We start from the raw sequence: 16052 nt of genomic DNA, 5'->3' as shown, positions 1-16052 counted from the left end.
TTCCCACTCACCAAAACTCAAAATAATTATTAATTGGAGAAACTGTTTTTTTATGAAAACAAATGCTGCTCTTTGATGATTTTCTCTATTCATGTTAATTTTAATGTTTTTACAACTTATTGGTGTCTTTCCCCTTACTAAACATGACTATTTTGTTTTAATTAATTTTAGCATTTACATGAAAGAATACTTTGTATAGATTCATTTATTCAGTGTTTTGACCTTAATAACACTCTCTGGGAATAAAGTTATTTTCCATTATTTTGTTATTGTTGTTTTTTTCCAAATAAAATTATGCTCTTTTTATGCATGGTATTATATTTGAAGAATGCTAATGCAATAATGAAGCCATACTCAAGCTAATTCATAGCCAAAAATGTTGTTTAAGCACCCACCAATATTGTGACTCTCTTCTAAGCTACATTTTTATGCACTTCCTTTTGTTTGCTGTTATTTCTAGGGTCTTGAATTTCCAACTAGACTATAAAATCCTCCATGATAGCAACAGTATTTTAATGCTTTTATGACCTCCACTGATATTGGTATAGTGCTCAGTAAAATGTGCATTTGAAAGAGTGTGTGTTGAATTGATACAGCTCTTAAACATGCATATAATTGAGTCATGTTACATCTCTGAGTTGCCAAGTTTTTGAGTTAAAAGTTACTTAAATTAAAGTAGCTAGCTTCCTTAAAATTGATAAGATTTTTCTAAAATCTCATCATTCCTAATTCAATTTGTTAAAATAGATGCATATTTCAAGAGCCAACAATTTTAGAATATCACGTATTCAATTGCATTTTTGCTATTTAACTTTAGAAATCTTAAATAAATCTTATTTAGTATACATCTTTTCTTTTTGGCAAAGAATATACTTAAAGAGTTAGAATTACATATGTCCATTTTTGGCAAGAATTCTTACCATATTGGCAAGGTTCAGTTGTTTTTTTTAAGATATTTGTATTTCTTAAAAGCTTCACAACAAACAATAACAATATGTGAATTATGTGAAACTGAAGTTCATTCTGTATGTTGTGTATAGATTTATCTTCTCATATACTAAAATATTTGCTGTCCTAAACACATTTGTACTGGCTCTGGTGCAATATAAACCTTTGGTAGCTCTCAGTTTTCCTAAACATTTTTTTTAAAGTTTTTTTTGTGTGTGTGGTTGTTCTAGCTCAGAATTCTTTTTGTCTGTGTGAAAGTTCTTGACTTAGAATTTTAAAAAAGTGTAAGAATTATAAAAACTTTCAGATTCATTTTGTCTTAGAGATTTATTGGTTAAAAATTAACTTTTTAGTACTCAAAGCTACTCTTTTTTTAATATATACTCTTTAGGTGTACATTGACAGAACACATGCCTTTATTTTTATGTGGTGCTGAGGATTGAACCCAGGTTCCACCCACACTAGGCGAGCAAATCCCAGCCCTCAAAGCTACTTTTTATGTGAAGTTGCCTGTGTGCTTCTCTCTTTCTCTCCTTCCCTCACTGAATCTTGATTTCTATGTTATCTATTTGTCAAAGCCATCAGACTTCCATCTGTTTAATAAAAATAGTGTAAATGAAACATTAGTTTTGTTATAATTAGTTGGTACCTTAATAATTTTAAAGAATTTTTTATCAATTTCTTTTGGTATTTATGCTTGTAAGAAAAAATTAACATTGACATTCATACAAATACTATTAACATTCTGAAAATGGTGAATCCACATAATGAAAAATTTGTGTTTACTTTTATGTGCAAAATACAATAATTAAACAATTTAGGGTAGTTTTTCAGGGCTGTTCTGTAAATTTTCAACCAGGAGATGAGGCCTCAACATATTTTGAAGCAACTGTGTTCAGAGTTGAACACAGTTGTTCAGGGAAGTGAAAATGTAATATACTGGAATTATGTGAAGAGGGTAAAGAGATCAAGAAAGGTCAGATCTGTCATTATTTAGAGTTAGACTTCATCCTTTAGTTGGTATAGAATTGTAAAAAAAAATAAAAAATTGAAAATTGAACAAGACAGTATGTTAAATTGAAAATTGAACAGGACAGTATGTGATATGTATTGGAAGGTAATAAGAAAGATAATTCTTTTTGTTCTTTTTAGAAAATTTCTAGGGTGGCTCATGGGCCCCAGGAGGAGAGATCAGAGTAAGGTGGAATTATATCACTTATTAAAAAGAAATAAGAACTCAAGAGAAAAGGAAGGAGTTTAAATTTACCTAATAAAATACCTTTCTTAGCCTTTTTTTGACAACAGATAAGTAATGTGCAGATGTAGTGACAAGATGTAGAGCAAGGCACATCTCCCACACCAGCCACATGAACACCCAATAATCATCACACTTATGAACCAAAAGTATATTTATTCTATTTTTATAAGTTATAATAAAGATTGTTGTCATGATGAAATAAATGATTAAAGTTTAATTCTTTTTTATATAGGTCATAAAATCCATGCAATTAAAACAGATTGAATCATATCATAATTTTATCATAATCATATCATAACTTCATGATATACAAAGAAATTTGATGTCAGGAAAATAACTAAAAGAATGGTCTGAATACTTCTTTTCTGCTATTTTTTCCATTTTTTCTGAACCTTTCATTCTGTTATAATTCAGTTATCAATTTCATTTATCAATGGACATGTATGAAGTTCTAACATATATTTCAAAATAAATGTACTTGAGAAGTTCACTTGAAGTATGCACTTTAGTGTAAAACAGGAAGTTATATAAACTTATCTATGTCCTTCTCGATTCTGACCATCCTTATTGCTGTTCTCCTTTCAGTACTCAGAATCAAACTAAATATCTCTGCTCAGTCTTTGTCAGTGCCAGATTTAATATTTGTGCCATTTAGTATTTATTCCCTTTCAAGTTTCTTAGCCTTTCTGAGGCCATAGATTCTTCTATAAATTTTGCTTAAAAATATTTACATCATAAAGTAGTTTTGAGACTTAGATAAAAATAAAAAATTATTTAGAATATATAGTGCCTCAAAGAGATGCTAACACTATATGTCAATAATATCTTGGTGTATCTTTAATATTACTTGTTTGCATTTTAAATCCTATCAGAAATATGTTTTAAAATTTATTTTTATAAAATAGAAAAAAATCTAGCACTGACAAAGATTGAGCATAGACAAATTTTAATAAATTTGAAATTTTTAATAAAAATTTCTGTGTTATCATCATAGGTTTTTTTTCTCTATATGTTTTACCTTATCAAATTAAACAGTTAAAATTGATATTTCTAAATATGAAATTAAAACCAACTGTGGCTCTACAGTGATCTTTAAAGAATATTATAATTAATGATGTTCTTATTAAGATAGTATGTCCAGATATCTATGCTAATTTTTGATTTTGAAAGCCAAGGTAAACAGCACATGCATTAAATTTGACATTAGGATAGGATAATTTTTCGTCAGTTTGCCCTTGTTTTAAATAAACTAATCCCCTTCCACTGTGGCAAAAGATGTGTAGAATTTATTCATACTTTACTCTTCAAAAAGTTCTTAAGAGTAAAGGAAATGTCATTTAATATTTTATGACATATCAGTTGAGGAAAAACTATGTGAATTCTCCTTTAACATCTAGATGAATTTTCCCTCTCCTTGCATCCCCTTAATATGTGGAAGAGCTAATTAATGTGTGTAGCATTACAGAGTATTGTATGGATTGCTGCAATTAAGTGCACATCTCCAAGCAACATAGAGCCATTATGCAAAACCATTGTGAACAGATGATACATTAAGCAGCACAGCTCTGCTGTGTATCTAGTCCTTGATACTGAGAAATACTGCACTTGAGATGGAATATGCAAATAGAAAATCCACACAAGATCAGAGTGAGAAGGCCAAAATGCCACCCTTTGTTGGTTTCAAAATGAGAAATCCATTTCTGCTGCATAATCAAGTTAAAATAGAAAAAGAAATCCGTCAAAGAAAATTCAGATATTTCCCCTCCTTTTTGCTTCTTTGTAAAGTAATTCCTTGACATTTGCCACTAGAGATAAATAGACGAATTATTTTCACTGTGTATTATTCCTCTGGGGTGATTTTATACTTTTATTAATTTCCTAACATTTTCCCTCTTGTATTTACTCTAATGAGAGAAAATGGTGATGAACCATTACTCAAGAAGTCATCCATGATCATTGCTTTATTTATGCTTTTCCACTCTCTGAGTTACCTTGAGAAAGAGTCTTTTCATTCTTTTCTTTCTCCATCTTAAGTATAACAATAATAATAAACAAATAAATGTATATACTTTATTTTCCTAATAGGATAAAATGATTGATAAATGGTGAAATGATTTTTATTTAGGTAAATAAATTTGTAGTTGTTTCTCTTTTGTGTTCATCTCAGGTGCACAGGGGTCATCTCATGAATTTCTGCATTTTGTCTCATGCTATTCTCCTAACTCACCTTTTTCTTATCCTTCATCCCTAATGCCCACTTCTCTGTTTATGCAGATTTCTAATGAGCTTTATGTATGTACTTGGATAAATATAAATATGTCTCACTAAATAAGTCTTCTGTGCTTAATTCATATAGCTATAATTCAGTTTTATACATTTGAAATTGTACAAATCCAGTATAATTATCTTAACATTGTCTCCAACTTCTCCTGATTATCTCTAATTCTGGCATTTCTGTGAACAATGCCAAAATAAAGCAATCATGTATATGTTTCTTTCCAAACTTTTTCAAGAATTGCTCTAAACTTAAATCAATGAGTAAAATAACCGGAACAAAGGATATATTACATTTAACTTCATTTATAGTCAGAATAATTCAATGATCTAAATTTTCATTTAAGTATTAATTTTGTATACATAAATTTAGAGTATTCATATATTAAAAGATTTTCTGAGCAAGATGTAGATACTATTTATTTTCTGTCTTGAGATATATGGATCTCTCTTTTTTAATTTTAAGAGAAAAAATTAGATTCATAGAAAAATTGAGGGAAGTTACAGAGACTTTTTATATACTCCTTGCCCCACATGAGCAGAGCTGCCTCAAGTTAACATTCTGTGCCACTAATAATATATAAATATTTGTTATGAGTGTGTGTGTGTGTTATAGTCCTTGAAATTATACTGATATAATCAATATCCAAAATAGATAGTTTTTCTATCTAAATAGATAGTTTCTCAATATCCAAAATAGATAGATTTTCTTTTTAACCTGGCAGATTTTTATTTTTAATATTTAAATGTTTGAATTATTAAATAGTTAACCATATACTTTTATTTCCTTTTAGCTCTCTAATGTGATGGATTAGACTGTAAGGCTTCTTGATATTGAACCATGTTTGCATTGTTGGAATAATGCCCAATTAATTATGTATTTTTTTCTTTAAAAAATAACCTTTTCCTATTCTGGTGAAGGAGACATAACACAAAATTTCCTCTTGTGATTACTATGAAGCATACAGTTCTGTGGCACCCAACTAACACCATCGTTGCATGTATTGTTTAGTAGTGCATCATTAAATTTTCTTGTCAGAATTTTGTATCTAAAACCAGAAATGAGGAAAAATGAGACCATAATTTCATTGACTTGAATTCTTGCTCACTGATTTGGGAACCCAGGTTTCCCAGACTTCTAAATAAGCTGGCAGCTTTCACTCTGTTTGCTAGAAATCCTTGCATGGGAGCGAAAGCAAGTTTCCTCCAGGCGCATGAAGAATCACCTATAAAACCTCCCTGCTGGTGTCTCTGTGACATTTTTGGGTGCATTTGAGTGTAAATATTTTATGGTTACTTTTTGTCTGTGCTAGGCAAGCAGTCTACTGCTGAGCACACCATTCTTTTAAATATAACCCAATGGCACTCTTCAGTCCCCTGCCTGACCCCTCTGCCAGGCCCTACCTCTGATTCACCTCTTCTGAAGCTCCTGGTTGTGTTCTTCTAACTGATACTGGAGCCGCTTTCTCTGCTGCTCCAGGGGCAAGTGGCTAAAATCCTCTGAAGCCACAGTCTGCAAAGGAAAGAGAGGGTTGAGTCTGGAATTCTGAAGCTGAAGCTTCCAGGCGCTGCACACTCCTGAAGATTCAAGTCCACCTTCCTCCCCTTCCAAATATCTTGGGAGCAAGGTCATAGACAGAGTGAAGAAGGAGTGGGACCCAGCTGGCTGCAGGAAGCAAGCCTACGGTCCACCACCTTGCTGATGGGAGGGCCAGTGCCATCCCTCCTCCCACAGTCCTCACTTACCCCCATGGCCTCCTGGAAGAATCTGGAAGGATGATAGCCACAGATTGACTGACTTACTGATCTCACTCAATAATACCAAGGGATCATAGACATAGCTGGTAAGGGAACCCATTAGGCAAGGCCAAGGACATGACACCCTCTAGGGGGAAGAGGGTTGGGGGGGTGTGACTACCAGCTGGGTCCACGAGGGGACAGGCAAGGAGGAGGCAAGGGCAGAAAATGAAGATGGACAGAAGGATGAACATAAGTATGGATGCAGAGAAGCAAAAAAGAAATAAAAAATAGTAATAATATCCCAAATCAAGATGCATAATCACACAGAAAATACATGTAAGGGCAACACAAAATCTGATAGGTAACAAGGAGGACATTAGACTCAGAGAAAGAGGTCACACCTCTCTCTACCCCATCTCCTACATCCCTTGACTATTAGGTCTAGGGGCTGGAACAGGGATGCTATAGTCCACTGGGCTTTCTGGACTCAGTTTAGAAGGAGGTAAAGGAGGCATTTGCATGAAGAAAGTCTTCAGACACAGGCCAAAGTGGCATGCCACTCATAGAGGGCTGTGGAAGGCAGGAAAGGTCAGGGGTTACAGCTTAGGAGGAGAGGGCTGAAGACCAGAATGACTGGTGCCAGTGGGAGGTGTCTAAGGCATACTAGGGAGTCAGGAGCTGTCCAAGATATAAACTGGTGGTGTTAGGGTTTACGTCTGATGCTGAAAACACACAAACAAACAAACAATACCAAAACTATAGAGCATAAGAATCCATCAGATGGATAGAGATCTGGGGTTAGGGACACTCCTAAAAGACAGGAACACAAACTGTCAGTCCAGCACAAATTCCACCAGCAGATCTTCTCCCAGCATCCCGAGCATCAGCAGACAGATGCCACAGGACAACATCCTGCCCTCCTCAGTCTCAGGGGACTCCCAAGCCAATGTGCTGCTGACTTGCCTTCCTTCCCTCCAGCCCAGGAATGTAGCAAAGAGGAAAAGTATGGCCCAGGACTCAGCATTCCTGTGGCTGGGCTCAACTCATTAGGGCCTCAGCTGTCCCCACTCACTGTCTTCTCACACAACATTCTGGGCCCCCACCTTGCTCTTTTTGCCAAAAGGCCAGCGCTTGGCACAACTATGGCCAGGGCCCTGGAACTTAGGCTCTCCATCTGAGCAGGTGTCCAGGCCATTTTCTGAGTGTGCACAGATCATAGGCTGGCTGAAATCCTCAAATTCCACATCACCAGGGCGGGCATAACCTGACTTGTGCACTTCTATGAGAATCTGGGTGTCCTGGGGGAAGGAACAGTGGGTGGGCAGTCAGGGGCAAGGCCCTACCTAGTTTGGGAGATTCCCACAGTGCCCACTCATTGGCCTACTAAGGCACCCACATTCTTGGCATCCACAGCTTAAGCAGCCACCTTCATGTCCTCAAAGCACTTCGTAATGATGAGTAACACCTGCAGTTCCATCTCTGACAGCAGTCAGTAACCTGATTTACTGATTTCACTGAAGGTGGCTCTATACTCTTCCTTGACCTGCAGTTTCTGTGGGGACAGGGAAAAGGCATGAAACACATGGGTGGAGGCAGATCAGGTATAAAGCATTCTGCAAATATGATGGTGCCCTAACTGTCAGCACTAGCTCCTGCCCAGTGTGGTGGGGAAGACACACTCCTGTAGGCGGAGCTGCAACACAGGGCTGGGGGTTGAAAATGAGTTATATAAGAACTGTAAATTGCTTCAGGTCAATTTGGTATCACTTGTGTTTTGACACAAAGTTATGGAGTATATCTTGTTTCCAATGTTTATTTAGTATAAGTGATTTCGGATCTGTATGTACTTTTTTTGGTAAATTATTTTATTGAAATTATTATTTGAAATAATAATTTTTTCATTGAAATAAAAATTTACAAAGAATAGGTAACTATCCCCAAGGAGTTTATTGATTAAAAATATCAACTAGTTGGCTATTTTATCTGCACATAATTAGTGGAAGTTTTAGTTGTTTCATACTGATTGGACTGAAGTAAATTTGAATATATATTTAAGATAAATATGAACTCTGATAAATTTTAAGTTATTCACTTCATAAATTATATTTTTGGAAAAAACCTCATGGTACTTTTAGTTGAGGAAAGTAAATGTCTTATCTGGAGCTTGGCCCCAAACAAAGAAAGGCACCTTGAGTTATTCATTCTCAGCAAGTAACATTTCTTTCCATACCTTTATTCATCCACTATAAAGCTATTGTAAATCAGTGAAACTATTTTGCAGTAAATTCAGAAGATATGAATATCTTCTTCTAACCAGTTCTCTATCTCAATTTCTTTAGGAATAACGAGCAGCACCTATGTTCCCAATGGAACCTGGAGGAAATTAACAATAATGTTGAGGAAATAGGTCCTCCATATGATTATATGATTGATTGGTTTTATATCCATCAATCAATCATTCAATAAATGTTTTGAACACTAACCAGCATTGTGTTCCACAGATACATGGTGATGTATCTGTGGAAAACAAACAGACAAACATTGTTTTTTTTTTTAAATTCTTGTCTTTCTTTATAAAATTTGCATTGTTGTTAGGATAAATAAACCAAGTTATTGATTGCTTAGCATAGTTATATTCTTTAGCTATTATTTTCACTATACTTAGTATTCCAAAATAATGATAGTTAATCTCATTAAATAATGGCTAATTAACAAGATTTTAAATTGGTACATTTCTGGGAAGCCCCTTGGAATATAAAACAATAAACAAACAGAGGTCCAATATTCCCATTTGACAAGACACAATTATTTGTCTTAATTAAATTAAGATTTTCAGAATTATTGTGGGGATAAATTTGTTAAACTGGTGCTTCAAGGAATTTCAGGTTTCTTGTAGTTCTTGTAAAATCAATTCTTTTATATTATTCAGGGAATGGAAGCAAGTGCAAGTTTAGAATTTTATTTTTGTCAGGGTAACCAATTTTTGAAAAGCTAAGCTTGGTTTCTTTCTTCTGACTTATAAAATAAGAGTCAAGAATTATCTTCCCAAATGAGTATAAAATACTAAATATCAACATTTACCTCCAACTCGTAGATTTGGGCAAATAATAATTTGAAAAATTAAAGAAACTTGTTTAATGCAATGAACTCAGGGGTGTGCTTCTACTGAACTACTCCTCAGCCCTTTTTGTTTTGTGAGACAGGGCCTCACTAAATTGTCCAAGTTGTCTTGGAGCATGCAATCTTCCCACTGAGACTCTGGAGTCACTGAGATTACAGGCCAGCATGATACTATATGGAGCTTACATGGAGCTTATGGAAAGGTAAGAATAATGCATATGTGTGTATCTTATACATAAATATATGCTTAGTCTGAAATATATCTGTGTGCATAAACTGTATGTGTGTATGTATAATTATGGTGGTGCTAGGTGCTCTGAAGTCAGTGAAGGGCTATAATGCAGTGGGCAGGGATGGCCTCCCTGATAAGGTAACAAGTGAACAAAACATAAAAGTGAGAAAAGGGACCATTTGAATAGATGTACAAAGACAATAAAAGCAGCAGAAACTCCCTCACAAAATCAGACACACTGACTTATCAACTTGGAGTTATAGGACTGAAATCTACATTAAACCCAGGGAGAAAAAAATCCCAAGTTAAGAATATTATATACAAGATTGACCAAATTATGGGCATGCACAGATGTGGCATAATGAATCCTATGATTATGTATATTTACAATATACCAATTTTTAAAAGCTATTATCTAAGTTGAGTGTGGTGGTGTATGCTGTAATCCCAATGACTCAGAGTGAGGCAAGAAGATCTGGAGATCAAAGCCTGCTTCAGCAGCTTAGTAAGGCCCTAACCAACCTAGTGAGAACCTGACTCCATATAAAAAATAAAAATTCTGGAAATGTAGCTCAGGGTTAGAGTGTCCCTGGGTTCAATCCCCAGTACCAAAAACCAAAAATAAAATAACAATAATTAAAATATAACTAAAAAAGAGAACATCTAAAAGAAACCCAAAAGAACATTATGCATCAAAGATCAATAATCATATTAACAGAAGATTTAACAACTGCTGCAGACACAAGCAGATAAAAGAGATTTCCAAAGGACTGAACAACAACAACAACCTGTCATTCTAGAGATTTATGACTAGTTAAACTATAACTAGAGTAGGGGCAGGAGAGGACAGCATTCTCCCTGAAAAAAAAAAAAACTATTAAGCTGTTATTAAACAATTAAACCACATATTTTGGTGCACAGCAGTAATCCAAGAAGCTCTGGAGGCTGATAGCAGAGGATCTCAAGTTCAAGGACAATCTCAGCAACTTAGTGAGGCTTTAAGGAATTCAGGGAGATGCTGTCTGTAAGTAAAATATAAAAAAGGGCTTGGGATGTGGCAAGTCCTGGATTCAGTCCCCAGTACAAAAAATAATACATCTGAATAAAGCAAAATGACCCCAGAGAAAAGGTATCATTTGAAGGAGGAATAATTCACACAATACAATTGAAAAAGATCTTTATCATTGTGGAATTAGAAAGTACATAAACAACGAAACAAAATGGAGTCAGGTGACAACAGTGTTCTGAGGAGAGCAAGATGAGAGGTGTGTCAGAGCAACCTGGAGGGGAATGGCCCTGCTTTGGACAGGGCAAGTTTTCTTTCTCAACATCAGCACAACTGAACTTCTGAGCCAGAACAGTCCTTAGGGTGGGAGCTGACCTGGGCATGAAAGGATGTAGACAACACCTGCCATTTTAACAACCAAAAGTGTCTCTAAACAATATCACAGGCCCTTAGGCCTGCTACTGAGGGCCCTAGAAAGAGGTGTTCAAGAAGGCAGGGACTGGCCTGGGATGCCAGGAGGTGCAGATAGGGACCTAATTCCAAGCTGGTCCCAGCGTGTCCAGGCACAATCTAGAGGGGACCATCCAATTACTAGTATCCAACAAGATCTCAAAATTACTCTTCTGTTTCTGAGCTAGAAAGGGGACTGATGTGTTCTTTGAGCAACTCCAGCTGGTACAACAGGGTCCTCTAGGCTGCCTTGATATCTTTTTCCAGATTTTCCTGAAGCCGCTGGCAAAGTGACCAAACCAGAAGAACCAGTAACACCAGGCACAGAGCCCCCAGGGCAACCACAGCCAGCCACATAAGCCATTGGTATTCCATGGGGGCCTGAACCTACAGGTCACTGAGGGGCCCACTATCACAGCCACAAGATACCCCTCAACAGCCAGCCATGTCCCCTACTCCTCTGAAAAGCAGTTGTAGGCCCCAGCATGGTGATGTTGGGCAGTCATCACCACCAGGGCTTGGAGACGGGCATCATAGTGGATGGAGCCTGGCTCATCTGCAGGTAGGTCCTGGCCCTCAAAGATCCAGCGGGCATAGGCCAACTTGGAGGAGAGGGACAGGGAAGTACCAAATCTGTGCCCACTACCATTGTGATGTTTTTCAGCATTCACCTGACTGTAGCAACAGAGAGAGAAGGTAGCAGAGTCAGTGCAAGAGACCAAGGGCCAGGGAGGTGTGATGTGGAAAATCCACCTAAGGACCACAGCCCATCTGGAGTGGAGGGGAACACAAAAAAGCTCACCTTTCTTAGTGCCATGAAGGTCACAAAAGCCTATGGTATCTGAGATCCCCATGTTCTCAACAAGTAGAGATCTGGCAGAGGAAAGGGGTATCAGAAGCGTGGTTCCAACCACCATATCCACACACCTTCCTGGTCCCAGGCCTTGCAGAACCCAGCTCACCCAGAGTAGCTGGCCACAGACAAACAGTGACTAGTGTTGATGCTCCAGGCAGAGTAGGAGTCCCGCGCAAGGACACAGTCTGCACAGATGTGGTACTTCACAGAGTCTGCCAGGGGCAGCTGGACCAACTGAGAGCAGGAGCCAGCAAAGAGCAGCTTCTGTGGGAGAAGAGGAGTGAGAGGGTTGGTAGGGCCACATGCATCTCAGGGCCGCTCAGACCCCAAGGAGCACAAGCAGGAGAGGTGTCCACATGAGGAAGAGGCAGAAGACAGCACTGCAAAGCAAGGTGCAAGTCTCAAGAAAACAGGGAGGCTATACACACAGAAGGCATGAAACATTTTCCTCCAGTGCCCTTGGCTCTCACAATGGCACCAGCACAGCATAAGGTGTTCTCTGTTTGAATGGTAACTGCCAATCTGAGTGTTTACACAACCCCATATTCTTTCTGCCATTACTCCATGTGCTGGGGAACAATTTTAAGTGATAATAGCTGCAAAAGGCAAACAAATCATCATCCAGAGGATCCTGCAAATGTGTATGAGGGTTAAGAAAAAAGACAACACTTCAGGGGACATGGTGGGGAATCAGTGGGTCAGGCCCAGAGCACCACTGGGGACTAGGCAGAAACCAACACTGGGAGGGCACCATAAACATGTCAAAGCTGGGGAAGTCTGGCGAGTATGGAGAGGATCAGAGAGGAGGCTGTAAGCAGAGTCCTGGACCCACATAGAGGTGTCTAAAAAAAAACATGAGTTTTCTCCAGGACTGCAGGGACCAGGGTATACATAATGTTCCTGTGGAGTGCCAATCCTGTCAGCACACACCCTGACTTCCCAGGCTTGCCCTGAGGTGACTTAGGTGTGCTGAACTGGCCAACCATGCCAACCTGATTTGGGGATGGTGGAGTGGGTGCAATGGCAGTGCATGGAGTCTAATTAGCTACCTTGCTTGGTGACAGCACAAGGCTTTCCACAGTTTCCTTATCAAACACTTGCAGTTCCTCAATCAGGTGGACCCCAGGCCTCAGGATCATAGCCTTGAGCAGCCAGCCATCTCCTGGAAAAGTCTGGAGAAGGGAGTGTCAATGACAGGGAATGAGGCTCTTGGGTGTCTCCCAGCCCCAGTCACATCCAAGAGCTTACCTACTTGTGCCAATGAACAGCAGTGTATAGGTGGCTTTGTCAAATCCTGTAAATTGGTCAGCCACCAGGTGGGTGAAGTTGGTGTTTTCATGAGCAGGGGCTGGCCCCATGAAGGCTCTACCTGCTCGTCCATCAGTGGGTGCTTCTTGATGAAGATGAGGGTTCTGTCAACCAGCTCCAGAGAACTGGTGTGACCATGGTGATGGTGCCATTTGTTGATGCACTTGTGGGGGTAGGGGTATGGACAGGGGCACTATCAGCTGGTGGGAGGCCACTGGAACTGACAGGAAACACCTCCTGCCCAAAGGACTCACTGAATCAGGCTGGGGGCTGGGTACTGGGTCAGTGTATTGACCCCACATCTGCACTTCCTCAAACAACCCAGGGTTGGTTTCTGCCTAGTCCCCAGTGGTGCTCTGGGCCTGACCTGCTGACCTCCTTGTAGGGACCTTGGAACACCCACTGGATCTCTTCCAACTGGTACTCACAGACTGAAGAAAGGTCCACATTACCCCTGTTGCAATGAGAGAGGGATCTCAAGGGTCAGGTCCAATGCCCACCATAACATCTCACCCCAGCTCCAGAGATTGCAGGAATGTGGGGATCAGCAGAAAATGCTCATGTGCAGAATAATATACCAGCAGGCAGATCTAAGGTGCCACCAGGCAGGGCCTTGCCTTCTTTTCCCAGGGGCCTTTAAAAGGGGCAAGTACTAAGTGTTCCAGACACTGACCACTTGGATGTCCCTATAGGACAGCATGGTTCAGGCCCTCCCACCCACATACTGCCCTTGACCTGAACACCTGCTCATCCCCCCCCCCCAGCATTCCTGGCCAACTCACCATCACATATAAAATACACCAAAGAAGGTGGTCTTGTGCCAGGAGGCACCCTGCAGGGTGTGCACAGCCTGCAGCTGGTTGAAATAGAGCTGCTGGTTGGGCACTGAGCACCCCAGCTGTGACTTCAGGAATGTGGTCCACTTCTTCTGCAGTGTGCATGCACCGGCTATGTCACTCTGGCAGATATGAAGGGGATGCAGTGGGTCAGCCGCTGCCCAGCCCACAGGGTTCTCAGGGCTCATGCTGGGGGCTCAATAACTTGCAGACACGGGCAACTTGGGCCAGCAGCTGCTTGGTACAGCAGTCGTATTCCACCACCCTCTCACTGAAGAAGTACACCTTGTCGTCATCCCCTGTGATGCTCCCCACACTCTCAGGGACATAGGCAGAGGCAATGAATTGGGGCCCTGCAGCAAGGCAAGGAGGTTCAGTCATGAGGTGACAAGGACCTCACAGGTTTCCCACCCTGGGCTTCCCCAGTCCTTCTCCCTGCTCACTGTTGAGCCATGAGGCCTCGTACTCTGCCTTCATGGGGTGATAGGGCCCCATGTTCTGGAGGATGACAGGCTGGGTGCCCAGGAAGTTATTGAGGGTGGCTGAGTACAACTCACAATCTGTGGGAAATGGAAGGATAGTCAGGCCATAAACAAGTTGTAGACACCAGAGTGTGTCAAGTTCCAAGGGACTCACCCAAAACAGGCACAGCCACTCACCTACAAGAAGGCCAGTGTGGCCCTTAGCTGGGTCATAGGGACAATTCCCCTTCCCATCATCAAAATCTTCATGCTCCAAAGTGAAGGTGAGCATGTTCTAGAGGCAGAGGGAGCCAGTCAGGAGGATGAGCATGAGGGCAGGACCCCATACAGGAGGCCAGGGTGGCAGGCAGCCAGGGTGGGGCAGCACTAACAATATAGGTGCACTTGGGCTGAAAGGCATAGGTACCACAGACATACAGGTGGGAGGTGTTTTAAGGCTGAAGGAAGCAGATGCAGTTGAAACACTCCATCTTGGGGATAAAGGGATCAGTCAGTGAGACCCCTAGGTAAGGGCCACTAGTGCCGAGGCTAAAGAGAGGTCTGCCCTCAAATGACAGTACTCCAGGGAACAGTGCCCTGTGAGGCCCAGGAGGCCAGCAGTGCCTGAGCATCCTCATGGTTGCTTTTTCCTTTCTCAGTACACTCGTTCTTCTTCTCAGTTGGTGCCTCCCAGAAGATCTAGTGGACAAGGAATATGGTAATGTCACATGTACATGCAGAGAAGGACGATACGCTGTGAGAAATCTTGATCCTCATCCTCCGGAAGCTTCTTTCAGTAGAGGACAGAAGCCCCTAGCCACCAGCAAGGAGCCATGGCACTTTTCTTCCAAGTCGCTCAGGAGGCTGAGGCAGAAGTATTACAAATTGAAGGCCAGCCCTTGCAATGTAGTAAGAACTTGTATGTAAATAAAGTTTGAAAAGGGACTGGGAATGCAGCTCATAGAGTGTCCCTGTGTTTAAGCTCAAGTACATGGGTATGTTTGGGGGGAGTCCCATAGTACTTCATCATGGCATATTCCAGTAAGTGCCATAGAAGGGAAGAGAGAGCTTGCTGATCCTGATGGGGGTTGGGAAGGCCTGGGGGCACACTATTTGATGAGATACCATGTGGTTTAATTGGGTCAAATGGTGGTTGCATTCCAAGCTTTCTGAGGAATCTCCATATTGCTTTCCAGAGTGGCTGTACCCATCCAAATTGATTTATTCTAAGCAAGTGTCTTCCCATGTCTTTTAAGTTTAGAGGCAAGGAGTTCTTTTTCCAAGGATGTCATGCCACTTTTTAAATTATTGTTGAAACTCCAAATATGTGTAGCTTTTCATCCACCCTTCCCACACACAAGTAAATGAATATCACAGTATCTCACTGGATCTCCAGTGCCCATATGTGTTTGCAGCTGATGGCAGGGTTGAAGTTTTGTGGCAGAGATCAGACAGCACAGGCTCAGAATGTTTCTCTCCTCCTTATTTCCCATCCTTTTATCATTGGAGATGGAGCAAAGCAGCCTGCTTGAATCCTTAGGTAGTGTGACCCTAGAATATTGG

General features: G+C 40.1%; 2 pseudogenes; both read right to left on the bottom strand.

The window, feature by feature from the left end:
- Positions 1-2247: 2247 nt before the first annotated feature.
- Positions 2248-2356, bottom strand: LOC143389097 (small nucleolar RNA U13; annotated as a pseudogene).
- An 8706-nt stretch (positions 2357-11062) lies between these two features.
- Positions 11063-15516, bottom strand: LOC143389065 (semaphorin-4C-like; annotated as a pseudogene).
- Between the last annotated feature and the right edge of the window lie 536 nt (positions 15517-16052).

Source organism: Callospermophilus lateralis, unplaced genomic scaffold, assembly GCF_048772815.1.
Source record: "Callospermophilus lateralis isolate mCalLat2 unplaced genomic scaffold, mCalLat2.hap1 Scaffold_43, whole genome shotgun sequence".
Taxonomy (NCBI): domain Eukaryota; kingdom Metazoa; phylum Chordata; class Mammalia; order Rodentia; family Sciuridae; genus Callospermophilus; species Callospermophilus lateralis.
The sequence above is the reverse complement of the archived record's forward strand: the minus strand, read 5'-3'. Positions and strand labels throughout refer to the sequence as shown.